Source organism: Saimiri boliviensis, chromosome 7, assembly GCF_048565385.1.
Source record: "Saimiri boliviensis isolate mSaiBol1 chromosome 7, mSaiBol1.pri, whole genome shotgun sequence".
Classification (NCBI taxonomy): Eukaryota; Metazoa; Chordata; class Mammalia; order Primates; family Cebidae; genus Saimiri; species Saimiri boliviensis.
This window is the reverse complement of record NC_133455.1, coordinates 77,049,098-77,066,035: the sequence shown is the minus strand read 5'-3', so window position 1 is coordinate 77,066,035 and position 16,938 is coordinate 77,049,098. Positions and strand designations below refer to the sequence as shown.

The window sequence follows — 16,938 nt, the reverse complement described above, 5'->3', positions numbered from 1 at the left end:
CTTTTAAATAGAAAGAAGAAGAGAGAGAAGAGAAAGAAGGAAGAGGAAGGGAAGAGGAGGAGGGAGGTAGAGAAGCAGCAGCGTACGCAGCAGAGGCCATCTGCAGCCCACAGCGCTGAACATACTCTGGCCCTTTATAGAAAACGTTTGTTGACCCCTGTTTTAAAGCACTTTCAAATGTGTTTTCAGATGGTTTCCACAGCTAGAATAGCAAATATACACTAGAGTGCTTCCAATACATATTTTTTCCTCAAAATGGAGCAGAGGAATAATGCAGGGCTTGTCCTATCAATTTATTTTATTATATATTCAATCTCACCTATCCATAGTCTCTCTCATTTATCCTCTACCCACCTACCAATATCCTCATCTCCCCATAAAAAACATAATCCTGGCTGGGTGTAGTGGCTCATGCCTATAATCCCAGAAGTTTCAGAGGCCAAGGCAGGAGGATTGCTGTAGTTCAGGTGTTCGAGACTAGCCTGGGCAACATAGTGAGATCTCATCTCTCCAAAAATAAAAATAAAAATAAAAATCCTTCCTTTACCACCTCCTTTGAGTTTTCAGTGTGCAATTTTCTTTTCCCTCGTGTAATTTTCCTTCTCAAAAGCCATAAATGTTTCTTATCCCTAAAGAATAAATCAAAAATCCTAATGCTTATAGATCAATCATGACCTCGCCCATAACCATATTTCCAGCCTGTCTCCACCAATCTGTCCTTTTGCCCCCAGATTCCTATATAGTATCTACATTAGACTACTTGCTCTTCCCTCAAGAGTCCATGCCCTTCCATATACCCATGACTTTTCTCTTGTTCCTATATCCAGAAACGCCCATTCATTCTTGTCATATTGAAAATATGCTTACTTCTCATGTTCCCTGTGCCAATCCACTAACTGAAACTGTGCTCGGTTTTTAGCATTCCCACAGCATGTCACTGTATGTAGATCTATATAACACTTGTTTTATTCTGTTTGCGGTTATTTATAGACATGTCTTTTTCCTCAAATAGAAAAACTCCTTCAGGGCAAGCACTATTTCTTAGTCATCTTGATATCCAGTAAATACACTAATAGGGTAGGCATGGTGGCTCATGCCTATAATCCCAGCACTTTGGAAGGCTGAGGCAGGCGGATCACTTGCAGTCAGGAGTTCGAGACTAGCCTGGCCAACATGGCAAAACCTTATCTCTATACTAAAAATACAAAAAAAATTAGCCGGGCACGGTGGCATGGGCCTATAATCCCAGTTACTCGGGAGGTTGAGGCAGGAGAATCTCTTGAACCTTGGAGGTGGAGGTTGCAGTAAGCCAAGATAGCACCATTGCACTCCAGCCTGGGCAACAGAGCTAGACTCCATCTCAAAAAAAAAATGTATATACATATATATACATTTTAACAATTTATTAGCATATATGTATATATATGTATATACACATATACATATATACACATATACGTATATACACATATGTATATATACAAATATATACATATACATTAGCATATACATATGTACATATGTATGTATATATGTACATATGTATATGCTAATGTATATGTATATATGTATATGTATATGCTAATATATGTGTATATGCTAATATGTATATGCTAATATATATATATATGCTAGTAAATGTTAAATGAGAGTAAATGATCCCAGATCTTTTTTCCTGAAAATAAAATATATATACATATATATGTTTATGCTAATGTATATGTGTGTATGCTAATATGTATATGCTAATATATATGTATATGCTAATAAATAATTGTTAAATGAGAGAGTAAATGATCCCAGATCCTTTTTTATTTTTTCCTGAAAACCTACCCTTTTCCCAGAGCTTATCCAAAGGTGCAGCTCTGGTATTCAAGCTGATCTCTTTCTGTTCTTGCTCTTCTGGCTTCTTAGTCCCAGAGCCTTTAAATTCTGGAAGAAATCAGCCTACATTCTTTCTAGCAATTTTATGACCGACCTCAGTTTTATTAAATCATACTCCTAACACTTCAAAACTCCATCTGTTCCCCAACATGACTTTCCATTAAGCCTAGCTCAACTGCATGCACTTCATCATCATCCATTCCTTTCAACAGCTTCACAGTGCACAAACCACATGTGTACCTATAAGACCACCACCAGATTTCTCTTACCTTTTCTCACATTAAAAAAAAAACAAGGCTGGGCATGGTGGCTCACATCTGTAATCTCAGCATGTTGGGAGGCCAAGGTGGGAGAAGTACTTGAGTTCAGGAGTTTAAGATCAGCGTGGGTAACAGTGAGGCTCTGTCTCTACAAAAATTTTAAAACTTAGCTGGGTGTGGTGGTGTGTGCCTGTAGTCCCAGTTTTTCAGGGCCCTCATGCAGGAGGATCACTTGAACCCAGGAAGTCGAGGTTGCAGTGAGTCATGATCATGCTACTATACTCCAGTCTCAGCAAAAGTGAGACTGTCTATATTTTAAAAACCATAAAAACGTTAAGACCTGAAGTTTCAGCCGGGTGCGGTGGCTCAAGCTTGTAATCCCAGCACTTTGCGAGGCCGAGGCGGGTGGATCATGAGGTCGAGAGATCGAGACCATCCTGGTCAACATGGTGAAACCCCATCTCTACTAAAAATACAAAAAATTAGCTGGGCATGGTGGCGCATGCCTGTAATCCCAGCTACTCAGGAGGCTGAGGCAGGAGAATTGCCTGAGCCCAGGAGGCGGAGGTTGCAGTGAGCCAAGATCGCGCCATTGCACTCCAGCCTGGGTAACAAGAGCGAAACTCCGTCTCAAAAAAAAAAAAAAAAAAAAAGACCTGAAGTTTCATCAGCAACAAGCTTTACGTATCCAACTGACCATGACTTTTGGAGAAGGGGAATATTATTTTTACCACAGTCACATAGAAAGACACAAAAATTATTCTTTAATAGGAAAATGCAAGAGTGACATGATAAAGGAGAAAAGATGGACCCTGAATGAAAATGCGTAGAGGTAGGTCATTTGGGAACTTGCTTACTATCTTCTGGGACAACATATTGTATTTTTCTCTCTTTTTTTTTTTTTCCCTCCCTAGTTTTCTTGAAGTGCTACGTAGAGAACCTTGCTGCTTCTTGGAGCCCTGTTCATGGTATGACTTGACTATTGAAGAATGTGGAAACAGTGGTTCTGATTTCTCTTAACAAGATACTCAACAAAGGAGGAGGCCATAAAGCAGAATCAGAAGGGTTTAAGGAGTACATAGTGACTTCCAGCATAATGAACTCCACCGGGTTCATGGATAGTTAGCAGAGACTACTAAAGATATTAGTGCTAACATCTATACATATAGCAATTATGATTACTATTTCTAAGGCAACCTAAGTCCCAGGGGTTAATAACAACAGAAAATGCCCATGTATGTAGTAGATAAGGTCACAGCTAAGTTCAAAGTCTAACTAGTGAGTCCAGATAGATAGTGATTTATATATGAGATGGAGTCTCACTCTGTCACCCAGGCTGGAGTTCAGTGGTATGATCTCAGCTCACTGCAATTTCCACCTCCGGGGTTTAAGCGATTCTCCTGCCTCAGCCTCCTGAGTAGCTGGGACTACAGGCATGCATCACCATGCCCAGCTAATGTTTTTTATTTTTAGTAGAGACCAGACTTCACTATGTTGGAATTCCTGACCTCAAGTGATCTGCCCTGATCTTGGCCTCCCAAATTGCTGTGATTATAGGCTTGAGCCACCGAGCCCAGCCTTCTTCAACCTTATTTACATATGTGTGTTTATGCCTGGCATATATGGTACATATGATTGATAAAATGCAAACTCATTGATTCTTCTGACCCACAACAAGTTGGTTATATTTTTTTACCTTTGTAGTGTGTTAATATATTCAAAGCAAGAACAGGCCGGGCACGGTGGCTCAAGCCTGTAATACCAGCACTTTGGGAGGCCGAGGCGGATGGATCATGAAGTCGAGAGATCGAGACCATCCTGGTCAACATGGTGAAACCCCATCTCTACTAAAAATACAAAAAAATCAGCTGGGCATGGTGGTGCGTGCCTGTAATCCCAGCTACTCAGGAGGCTGAGGCAGGAGAATTGCCTGAACCCAGGAGGCGGAGGTTGCGGTGAGCCGAGCACTCCAGCCTGGGTAACAAGAGCAAAACTCCGTCTCAAAAAAAAAAAAAAAAAAAAAAAAAAAGCAATAACAGCATTCAGTTAAATATTTAAATTATTAGATTTTTTTTTTTTTTTTTGAGACGGAGTTTCACTCTTGTTACCCAGGCTGGAGTGCAATGGCGCGATCTCGGCTCACCACAACCTCCGCCTCCTGGGTTCAGGCAATTCTCCTGCCTCAGCCTCCTGAGTAGCTGGGATTACAGGCACGTGCCACCACGCCCAGCTAATTTTTTGTATTTTTTAGTAGAGACGGGGTTTCACCGTGTTGACCAGGATGGTCTCGATCTCTCGACCTCATGATCCACCCGCCTCGGCCTCCCAAAGTGCTGGGATTACAGGCTTGAGCCACCGCGCCCGGCCCAAATTATTAGATTAATAACAGTGGTAATACGTAGAAGCCCAATGAACTAACTGCTAAGTGTCAGCATATATTGATGGGGGCTGGGTGCAGTGGCTCACACCTGTAATCCCAGCACTTTGGGAGAGGAAGGCAAGCAATCACTTGAGCCCAGTAAAGACCAGCCTGGGCAACATGGCGAAACCCCCTCTCTACAAAAAATACAAAAATTAGCCAGGTGTGGTGGCGTGTGTCTGTAGTCTTAGCTACTCAGGAGGATGAGGTGGAAGGATCGCTTGAGCCTGGGAGGTGAAGGTTGCAGTGAGTTATGACCATGCCATTGCACCCCAGCCTGGACAACAGTGAGACCCTTTCTAAACACACACACACACACACACACACACACACACACACATACACACACACACGGTTAAGAAAAAAATTAAGGAATGTAACTGGAAACACAAAAAATCAAGTAAATTACTAGAACAATTATTAGAGTTGACCATTTAAAAGGATAAACATTCTATCATTTGCAACAATATGTTTTAACTTGGAGGGCATTCTGCTAAATGAATAAGCCAGACACAGAAAGACAAATACTACATGATCTCACTTATATGTGGAATATAAAAAAGTCAAACTCAGAGAAGCAAAGAAGAGAGAATAGTGTTACCAGGGGCTTGTGGACACAGGGCTAAGGTAATGGGGAGATGTTGGCTAAAGGGTACAAAGTTTCAGTTAGACAGGAAGATTAATAAAATAAGACGAAAAGAGGAAAAACAGAACTATGCTTATTCAAAGCAGTTAAAGCCAAACACATTTTTTTAGTGAGTTGATTTTGCTTAGAGTTCTTGTTTAAGAATTTTAAATAAAGAATACTTCTAGAAAAAGACTATGGAACTAGCAAAATAATATTTAAAATGGAAAGTTATTGCTTAATAGGGTAACATTTAAGCAAGTACTTTTATTTATTTAGACCGAGTTCTCGCTCTGTTACCCAGGCTGGAGTGCAGTGGTGTGATTTCGGCTCACTGCAACCTCTGCTTCCCTGGTTCAAGCAATTCTTCTGCCTCAGCCTTGGAAGCAGCTGGGACTACAGGCACCCACCACCATGCCCGGCTAATTTTAATAGATATATTTAAACAACGATATCCTTGTTGTGGCATGTGTGAAATTCCATCATTATTAGCTAATAAATTTAATCTGGATTAAAAAGGAAATGGACTGATCCTCTGATAGACTTCAAGGTAGTATTTCAAAGTGGTCTGGAAGGATACCCTAAGAATACTTAGCTGCACCTTACTGACCTTCATATGGCTTTGTATGTGTTCTCACCTTGCTTTGGTTGTCTCTCAACCACAGGAATCTTTCTCTTATGTGTTGTTTTGAATTTTTATTATGGAACATTATAAATGTGTACAAAAGTATAGTATAAAGAACCCCCATCTACCCATCACCCATCAACAATACCCACACAAGGACAAGCTTCTTTCCTGTGTACTCCCATATGTGTCTTCCCATCCCCCATGAATTAAGGTATGAAGCAAAGTCCAAACAGCATATCACTCATTAGTAAATTATTTAGTATGCGTATACCAAAAGATTTAAAATATAACCACAATACCATTTTCAAAATTTACTATTTAACTTCCAATATTCGGTCAATTTAAAAATTTCTCCAAATATATATATATATATATATATATATATATATATATATATATATATTTGAGATGGAGTCTTGCTCTGTCGCCCAAGCTGGAGTGAGTGGTGCAATCTCTGCTCACTGCAACCTCTGCCTCTGCCTCCTGGATTCCAGCAATTCTCCTCCCTGAGTTTCCCAAATAGCTGGGATTACAGGCACGTGCCACCATTCCCACGTAATTTTTTTTTTTCTTTTTAAAGACACGGTTTCACCATGTTGGTCGGGCTGGTCTTGAACTCCCGACCTCAGGTGATCCACGCCTGCCCTGGCCTCCAAAGTGCTTGGATTACAGGCGTGAGCCACCACGCCCGGCCTATTTTTTTTTGTATTTTTTTAGTAGAGATGGGGTTTCACCATGCTAGCCAGGCTGGTCTTGAACTCCTGACCTCGTGATCTGCCCACCTTGACTTCCCAAAGTGCTGGGATTACAGCACCCGGCCAAACTAATAAATATCTCTAAATTCATCTTGCTCTACAGGTTTTCCTGCCCTTTTTTCCTTAAAAAAATTTTTTTTTTCTTAAAACAGATCATTTGTCCTGTAGAATTTCACAGCGTGGATTTTTGCTACTTGTACTCTTGTGATTTAAAAATGTTCTGGCCGGGTGCGGTGGCTCACGCCTGTAATCCCAGCACTTTGGGAGGCCGAGGCGGGTGGATCACGAGGTCGAGAGATCGAGACCATCCTGGTCAACATGGTGAAACCCCGTCTCTACTAAAAATACAAAAAATTAGCTGGGCATGGTGGCACGTGCCTGTAATCCCAGCTACTCAGGAGGCTGAGGCAGGAGAATTGCCTGAACCCAGGAGGCGGAGGTTGCAGTGAGCCGAGATCGCGCCATTGCACTCCAGCCTGGGTAACAAGAGCGAAACTCCGTCTCAAAAAAAAACAAACAAAAAATAAAAAATAAAAATGTTCTGCTATCTTAAGTTTCTAATAAACTGCTCGTCAGATCTAGAAACTTGAAGAGAGTCTAGAGTCTTAGTAAACCATGTAGTTCAATTACTTGAACTAGAATATCTAGTTATCTGTTTTTGTAATGTTCAAATTGATCAGTGAGTTTGACTGTGGTTAGCCTGATCCATGAATTAAATACTTCTCCATCAGTATTTTACTTAATGGTTTTAACCATTAAGATAGCCATTGAAGAGGTCTAGTTTTATTTCATGAGCTGCTGTAAATGTTGACATTCTATTTTTTTTTTTCCTTTGGAGATGTAGTTTTGCTCGTTACCCAGGCTAGAATGCAATGGCGCTATCTCGGCTCACCGCAACCTCCGCGTCCTGGGTTCAGGCAATTCTCTTGCCTCAGCCTCCTGAGTAACTGGGATTACAGGCACACGCCACCATGCCCAGCTAATTTTTTGTATTTTTAGTAGAGACGGGGTTTCACCATGTTGACCAGGATGGTCTCGATCTCTTGATCTTGTGATCCACCCGCCTCGGCCTCCCAAAGTGCTGGGTTTATAGCCGTGAGCCATCAAGCCCGGCCGTTAACATTCCATTTCTATCAGACCTTCTGCATTGTGAAACTGGACTTACTCTGTAATGAGGAAATCTCTCTCACAACGATTTAGTTACCCCAAGCTATAAATTATATAAGGTAGGATACTTGATTCTGTCTTTCCTGTTCTCGGGCCCCAAAAGGCTCATAATCGGCTCTCCATAGCTTATACTGTTAAAAAAATCTGACATTTCTGCTCCAGACAGATGCATTCTCTACCTACTCACAGTGCACTCCTGCTTCTTTAAACTATTACAAGGTTTAGAGTGTACCTTATAAAATGTGATGTCTGGCTATGCAGTCTAGATTTCTTCACAAGGTTGATGGGCACCTGTTACAACAACGTAAGCTCTGAAAGGTGACAGACCTTCTGCAGTGTCCTGTTTGGGGGGGGATAGAAAACAGCCCTGGTGAAACTAAACTATCATTTCTTTTTTAATGCAGGTACAATTAAAAAAAAAATCAATGGGAAATGGCTTTTTAAAAACATACAACTGCAATATTAATAGTGGTTTTGGAGCAAGGGCTCTAGAACAGGTGTATGAGTGGAATTGAAGTTTGAAAACAACTAAGGTGGCCCATGGATTGTCCTCACTACATGTCTGTAATTATTATAGGGAAATGGATTCCTTTTACAATGTGAATTCCATGTGGAGTGGGTTTTTGTTGTTGTTTTATCTTCTGTATATCCCCAGCAACTGGCATATAGTAGGTTTTTGATGCATCTGTTAAATAAATAAAATGAATAAATGAATTTATCATTTACTCTGCATAATTTATCATTTATTCTGTAACTTATTCTGTATAAGCCTCATTCACTACAAAAAGAAACGAATGTCAGATAGGATTCTTATTCTGGTTATTCGCCTAAACTCTTGTTAAAAAGAATGTAAATTTGTTTATGAAACAGGAAAATACATTTTAATTTGCTTACATGTTTTCAGAGTTTAGTCAGCTCTTTCTGCCATCTATTATAACATTAAGTCAGTGTTACTATTATGACTGAAACTAGCCCATGTCCTGTATCTATATAATACTTCTGTTTAACAAGGGCTTTAAAATATACTATGTGCAGAATATTAAAACAGCAATCTCTGAATCTTAATACCTTTTTGGTAGTTATGTTCTCAGTGAGATAAAACACCCGTAATTGTTTATTACTCAACCAAAGAGCAGTTAAGGGATTTTTCATGTGTAACAGAAAACATAGCATTACAACTACATAAATGATCTAAACTGTCAATGTCTGTGGAGTTTGCAGTCCTTAATTTACTTTAATTTTCTGTGAAATATCACAGTTTGGCTTTCTGCGAACTCCCGACTTCCATGATAAAATACTCTCAATTACATTATAATGGAGCTAACGGAATTTGTAAATCTGATTGGAAGAAAATAATATATTTTTTGCAAGTGTTGTTTGATACCTAGTAAGAAGAAAGAACTAAAAATTTATCATTAAAAACAACACAGGATTTGTATCTTAGGTTTGCTCATATTTGATATAACTAAAAGACTGAAGTTATACTATAGGGTGTCAATGGTATGCCTTAAAAGGACCCTGTTCACAAATTTATTGGCCAAAAATCCTGTGTAGGCACCATTCCATGACATCTGAACAAAACAGCACTTTTAAAGAAAGATAACTGTAAAACAGAAATTTAACAAAATATATATATATATATATATATATATATATATAAAATTTTCAACGAGGTAAGAAAACACACTATATTCCATGAAGAACTACTAATATTTCTCTTAATTCCGATGACACTCCCAGTGTATGTGTAGCAGATAATACAAAATTAAACTGTAAATCACCTAGATTATCAATTACAATCGTCATCTGCAAGATCTCAGGCAACAAACATAACCAGAAGAACTCCCTAAATTACCATACTACACTATTTGAAGTGTTTCATACTTCTTTCCTTAGATTGTTCAATCACTTTTCAGCCAGGTCTCAAAAGTGAAGTAGGTCACTAATGTTTTTCTCACCTACCCACATTTTGATTCTTTATTTTTTTGAGACAGAATTTCAACTATTTTTTCCAGGCAGGTCTCAAACAACTGGGCTCCAGTGACCCTCCCGCCTAAGCCTCCAGAGTACCTGGGATTATAGGTACACACCACTGCACTTTTTTTTTTTTGCGGGGGGGGGGGGGGGGGAGGGGGGCGGGACAGTCTCACTCTGTTGCCCAGGCTGGAGTGCAGTGGTGCAATCATGGCTCACTACAGACTCAAAGTCCTGGGCTCCTGAGATCCTCCCTGCTTAGCTGGGACTACAGGCATGCACCACCACACCCAGCTAATTACATTTTAATTCTTAAACACTCCATGGAACATCTTTCCTGTTTTCCTTTGGGGCAATGACCTAGCTATACAATTATTTTGTTCTCCCTACAGAGTCCAACAGTGACAACCTAACAAAATTACTTAATGAACTTAGACAATCTTAGAGACGATTTTCAAATTTTTGCTTAATTATCTAGATATCAGTGGCACCAACGGCTCTTCAGGGTTTATGACAGTGGTCATAATTCTCCTTTTGGGTATTAGCAGTCTGGCCGAATTAATTTTTGAAGATGATTGTTCTATTTACCTTCTGTTGTAGACATTACAGAGGGGATTATTCAGTGGGAAAGGAAATTAATAGTACCTCCTTTGTCAGCTTTCTTTACCATGGAGCGGGTGGAGTGTAATAAACAATAGGGAGAGAAAGCGCGTAGCTAGGAAATCTCAGCCTTTTTGGTGCTTTGTGCTTATACAGTAAGAGCTAATCTGTGCTGTCAGGTGCCTCTGGCAGGAATTCTTTGGGGACCACTCCACAAGACACAAAGTCTTGAGTGCACCCTTCCCCACTCTTGCCTACCTGCCAAAAGGTTATTTTAAAATAGCTTGTAAACAAAGCTTATCTATATAGGATTAGCAATCAGGAACTTTTAAGTATGAAGCAAAACTGTGTTCTCCAAGAATCTTTTCCATATGGTGGATCCTACATACCATAACATCGTCTCCATTTCCAATTGAGAATGGCATTTATTAAAATGTCATTACCATAACCCAGCTTTCCTTTGGTTTAGTACGTACTTATTGAGAAGGGCACTCAAACTACTGCCTTATTACTTTCCATCAGTGGCTTTTTGCAACTACAAATTACATAAATGCTTGACAGTAGACCTTTAACAAAAAAGTTAATTGCACCAAGTAAATGTCAATAATACTAAGATCAGAAAGCTATATTTTTGATTAGGCAAATTCATCTTGCAAGAAACTATCAACAAGGAAAATATTCAGTTGGTAATTTTCAGTCAGTCGGTGTGTAGAGAAATGTCATTAGCAGACTGGTTTTTAAAATTGGAGATCAGAGCAGAAATACAGCTGTGGGACTAAAACAAGTCAGCTGGTGGCAGTATTTTCTCCTGTAACCTAGGAAACAGTTAACCTCTCAAAGTACCTTTACACCCAATAACTCAAAAATGTTACTATTTGGGCAATAGTATTACTTTAAAATAGTAATTTATTTTAAAAGCACAAGATATAAAGTATGAATAGTTTATCTGTATAGGACATATGAGCATTTCTGGCGTGCTTATCCACTTAAAGTTTAATAAATTACAAGCAGAACTTGTTATACTTTGAGGTGCAGATTAACAACTGTTGATTCTCCATAAAAATGTTAAGAATGTAGTGGGTTGATTAGCTTGGTTAGGTGAATGAAGTGTTTTGAAAAATAAAATTACGGTGCAATTAGCCTGTTATGATTAATTTTTCCATAAACCAAGATTTGACATAGTACCCCAGAGGTTTTCATTATTTAAGAAAGCAGGTACTCAATAAAGCCTTGAATTTACTGTGCTTTGCTATTAAGAAAAGCAAACTTAAAGAGCCAACATTCAAGTATTTTCTGCATTTTAAAATTCAAGAAAAGGTTCTTCACCACCTTTCCCACAACGAGGCCGCTCCATTCTGATGAGATCAGATTAAGGTTATTCTCAAGGCAAAACCAAACCCAATCAAGGTACGTATATTAGATCACTTTTGAATGACAAAAGCATCAAACTACTGAAGGGTTTGGTTGGTTTAAAGAAGTGCCTTATTTTTTTGTCAACTGAGCATCGGAAAACCAGAAAAAATTGTGATTACATTATATTCAAAACTACGCATTCTGTACAAATCAAATAGATAGTTTTAAAGAAAAGTAATAAAACTGACCACCTATTTCCCTCAGTGAAAATAAAATGTAAAAATACAAGTATCTTATTTTCCACAGACTTCAGGGTATTTAGAACATCGAGTATTTCCATTAGTTATCCAAACTACCTTCTTCTCTATGCAACGATATTTTCCTATTAGGAGTAGCGGTCACTCAGGAATCAAAATGAGTGTTAGAAAAACTCAAATCTAGAAACCACACTTTCAACTCCTAGTCCTCTTCTCCCATGCAGAAACTGAAAGTTATATATTTAAGTACCACATAACATTAAAATCAAAGGCCATAAAAACCAAAAACCAACCCACCACACAAGCAGAATCTCAGCCCCGAGGTTAAACTAAAAAGGAAAAAAAAAAAAAAACAACCACAAAAACTATTCACAGCACACTGTACGCAAAATTAATTTATTTGCCTCATACATTAAAAAATCGGAATGGTGAAATTAACTACACATAAATTCAATCTTCTCAGTAGCGGAGCTAAAAAGTTTAAAGAGAAACTTTAAATTGCTTTGGGTTTACATTTTTAAAGACACGCTCAGATTTACTGAGAGAGCATATCAGAAACCGGATCTAAAACGTTAAGGCATAAAGTTTAACTAACACGTCTACTTCTTCTGCCCTTATAAACGCTAGTTCTGCAGATCGCTCATTCCACTCCAACCAACAGCTCAAGAATGGAGTCAAACAGGTACACACTAAACCTGGCATTCACTGCCGGGAGAAGCGTTCCAATTCTCCAGGGTGGAAAAAGTTGTCTGCATCAATTAGCCGACACGATTCCACTCCTTCCTTCAAGTGAAGGAATCCAGCCTTTAAATGCATCGCAGTCCACCCGACTCCCCGCAATTCCCTTTTCCGGGAAAATGGGAAACGAACGCTTTCCGTGGTGGGCGCGCCGGCCGGGCGCCGAGGCTTCGCCGGCGGTCCCCAGGCAGCGCCCCGGAAAACAAAGGGGATTCCCAGCCATTGTCCTCCGCGGCGCTGAGCATCACCAGCACTAGCAAGGCAGTAGCTTGCGCAGTTATCTCCACAGCGGGCAATGTCACAGCCCGACCAACAGCACAAACTACTACCTCAGCCAGGGCCATGGTGTCGGGGAGGCAGGGGACCACGCGGAGGGCGGCGGAGGGCAGCGAAGCGGCTCTGGCGCTCCTCGGTCCTTCCTCGCCGCCGACGTCGGCTCGCAGCCGCTGCTGTTCCTTTCCCTTCCCCGTCGCGCCACGCCGCGCCCACCGCCCAGCGCCGCGCGGCTCGCCTGCTCCCGGCGCGAACCGAGCGCTACGGGGATTAGAGGCGGCGCCGGGACCCGGGAGCTAGAACCGGCGTTCTCTACGTCAGCCACCGCTCTGAAAAGAAAAAGGCGGTGGTGGTCGGCGGAGAAAGCCGCTCCCTCCAGTGCCCCGAGGGGAGCGCGTCGCCTCAGCCGCTCGAAAGCAGAAAATGGGCGGCAAAAGCGCAGTGAGACGCCAACGGGCTTCGGACGGGCCCCCGAGAGGCAGCGAGCAGCGCTCCCGCGCTTCGCCCGCGAGGAGCCGCCGCCACGTCCCGAGCTGCGCCGCCCGCGCCCCTCCCTGCTCCGAGCCCGCGCTGGGGGCTGGGCCACGGCCGAGCCCGACACCCGGGCCCCGCCCGCGCCGCGCTGCCGCCCCCGCCGCCGGCCCGCTCTCCGCGCGGACGAACGTCGGGACGCATTCCGCAGAGGCGGCCTCCGGCCCCGCGAAACAGTAGCCGAGGCATAGCCGGGAAGTCCCCGGGCCCCCCGTTCCCCAGCACCCTTCGGGGAACTCCCGTTCAGCTCTGTAGGAGGCGAAAACAGGACAAACGAAAACCCTGAACACTGAAACCGGGGCCGGCGGTGGCCCGAGTGGCGACGGCGGCGACTCGACGCGCGCGGACAGACGACCCGTCTCGCGCTCTGCTGCTCCTGTGCGTCCGGACGAACCTTGGAGATCACTTAAGGAGGCTCGCGCGCTACTCCTCACCACGTGACCACCCCGCCAGGCCGCCCCCCGCGTCGCCATCTTACATCCGGGACAGAGGCGGCGTCTCTTTTCCCCGCCTTGGCAAGCTTCGACGTGCCACCAGAAGTCAGCCCCGAAAGGGAGACCCCCGAGTCCACGTCACCGGAGCGTGGGGCCGCGGTCCACGGCCTCCATCGCCTCAGCGGGGGAAACTGGATCCCAAACTTTTCTCGGCCTCTGCCCGCAAAGAAGATGGCGGCGCTTGCCGCCGCCTTACCGGACACGTTGTACCTTGGCCGGGGTTTGAAGTTTCCGGCACCTCCTTTCGCCTCCAGCGAGGACCCGACCGTACACGCCCCATCCGCGCGGCGTGGCCGCTGTGTTACCTTCCGCAGAAAACAGGCGGGAAAGCCGCGGCACAGCTCGCTTTAAACGCAAACTCCTGGCACGTGTGGTTTTGGCTTTTTCTTTTTAAGCCAAGTTAGAGAGGTGACTGCTATAGAGCCTCTTCTGCTTTTGGCCCAGACAATTTACGGGACTTTTTGCCCCCCTCCTACTAAGAGATTTTTTGTAGGAAGTTAGCAAATTATTTTAAAGAAAAAGTTAGGGCTTGTTAGATGCAATATAGGACGCCCAGTTAAATTGGAATTTCAGATAACCAGTTTTTTGGGGCATGTGTTACATATATTCTTTAAATTGTTTATCTGATACTCCAATTTAACTGCATTCTCTTATTTTTAATGACTACATCTGGTTCCCCCCATTAGCCTTACTCCTGAAAACCCAGACTGCTCATGCCAAAATAAGGAATGGAGGGAAATGAAAAGTATGTTAGAAAAGCAACTTATGGTTATCTTTGCTCAGACTTTGATCCCTTCATGGAGGCCAGAGGGCCATGGTCTAGAACAAAATTTGGCAGCAACGCATAAGGATATCCTTGTATAATTCCCTTTTTGGCAAAATAAGATTTTTTTTTCTTAAGCCATCACGATGTAATTTTGGACAACAGATTCTCTTGGCCAAGAGTTTCACTGAAATTTAAAAAATAACTGGCTTTTTGTTTCTATAGGCGATGAGACCCTAATAGTTTCTTAAAAGTTTTTTTTAAGTTATTTTTCTTCTTTACTCCACTGGTACCATTTTACTGTACTAAAAGTACAAGTTTCCAAGTTAAAAATCAGCCTGCCTAACATTTCATAACGATATTTTTACTTGCATATTCAGAAAGTAAAATATATTTGGTTATGCCCACTAACTGACAGATAATGTTAGGCTAATAGCCTTTTAAAGCAACTACTGAAGGTACTCTGGAAAATCCAATCAGAACCATTTCCAATTAAGAATATTTATTTATGTGAACATAATACATTTGCGATGGGCGCGGTGGCTCACGCCTATAATCCCAGCACTTTGGGAGGCTGAGGCGGGTGGATCACGAGGTCAAGAGATCGAGACCATCCTGGTCAGCAAGGTGATACCCCGTCTCTACTAAAAATACAAAAATTAGCTGGGCATGATGGCGCATGCCTGTAGTCCCAGCTACTCGGAGGCTGAGGCAGGAGAATTGCTTGAACCCAGGAAGCAGAGGTTGCAGTGAGCCGAGATCGCGCCATTGCACTCCAGCCTGGGTAACAAGAGCGAAACTCTGTCTCAAAAAAAAAAAAAAAAAAAAAAAAAAATACATTTGCAATTAACTGCTTTACTTGACAAAGCAGAACCTCAGTTACCACTTACCAGAAAGTCTGTAGAAACTTCATACCATCTCTCTTTGATAAGCAAAGATTGGGCTGCCATGGACATCAACCCTCACTGCTCATTGACTGCACAGTGGATCAGATTATTCTGCACTAAAGCAAATATCCTTTGCCATAATGGCACAGATTTTTAAATGGCCATTAAACAGCTGTTTGGTCTATGGTATACAGATTTGTTAGAGCAGTAAAGTTTCCAACTAAATTCAGTCATTACACTACTTTATCACTTAGATTTCTTTCCATAATCTGTTTTTAACACTGCTAACACCAGTATACTCATCATTCACCTATAACGTATTGTTAACATCAACATTTTCTCCTCCCCTTATTCAGGAATCTTAAGTATCCTTTCTGAGTGTTACCACAATCAGTGACTCAATCCTTTATCATCAATTCATAGCAAGAAAATTGCAACAGCTTCCTACCTTAGCTTTCCATACTGTATATACTCTATCCTGCTCATGATTGCAAGTTTATCTTCCTTGGTTTCATAATTTATTCTTAAATCACTCCAAACCCCTGCTATCTCAAATCTAACATACTCTCCTTAGCTTTCAAGGAATTTTATGAAGGGACCCAATCCTTCACAGTCAACCTTGTTTCACACCACACACCATAATGTGCTGTTTTCTATTTCACAAATAAACCTTGCTCACATTATCTTTGCCTGAAACCCGCCCCATAAATCCTTTGAACTCATCCAAAATCCAGCCATCAAGACTCACTTTAAGTTCTGTCTTCACCACTGAGCTTTTTCATTTCTTTAAAAAACGTCCTCTGAATACTAACTAATAATAACCTGAACCATAGAAGACTACGTTCCCTATTTTATGATCCTATTTTGATCTGTACTTATCTTTTACTGTACTTTACATACTTGTTAAAAGGTCTGTATTCCCTGTAAAGCTGTAAACTCCATAAGGGCAGAGACTAACCCAATGCCTAACACAAAATAGGGTCTATAAAAAGTTGTTAATGATACACCAGTACTTAATTGTATATTCTTGTATCCAGTATTATTTTGTATATGTGGTTTCCTTGACTAGCTCTATAAGCACTGGAGAGCTGCAAATAGCATCCGTCACATAGAGCAAGGACCCAGCGTTATTGGCACACAGTAGATTCTTAATATTCAGCGGTTGGCCAGTAAAAGGCAAAAAATTGGTCTCTATTATGGGAAGATGTGGATTTTCTCGCCATGACTGAATGATTTGTGCCCAACGTATTTTACTTCCCTAACTACCTAGTGGTGATGATGCTCCAGGCACAGGGCTTAACAACACACTCAATTTCTAATTCTAATAAAC

At 41.7% G+C, this 16,938-nt stretch overlaps 1 pseudogene; it reads left to right on the top strand.

Annotated features, from left to right (window-relative positions):
- The first annotated feature begins 13,356 nt into the window (after positions 1 to 13,356).
- LOC141585138 (putative uncharacterized protein encoded by LINC01465) lies at positions 13,357 to 14,931 on the top strand (annotated as a pseudogene).
- Positions 14,932 to 16,938: the final 2,007 nt, after the last annotated feature.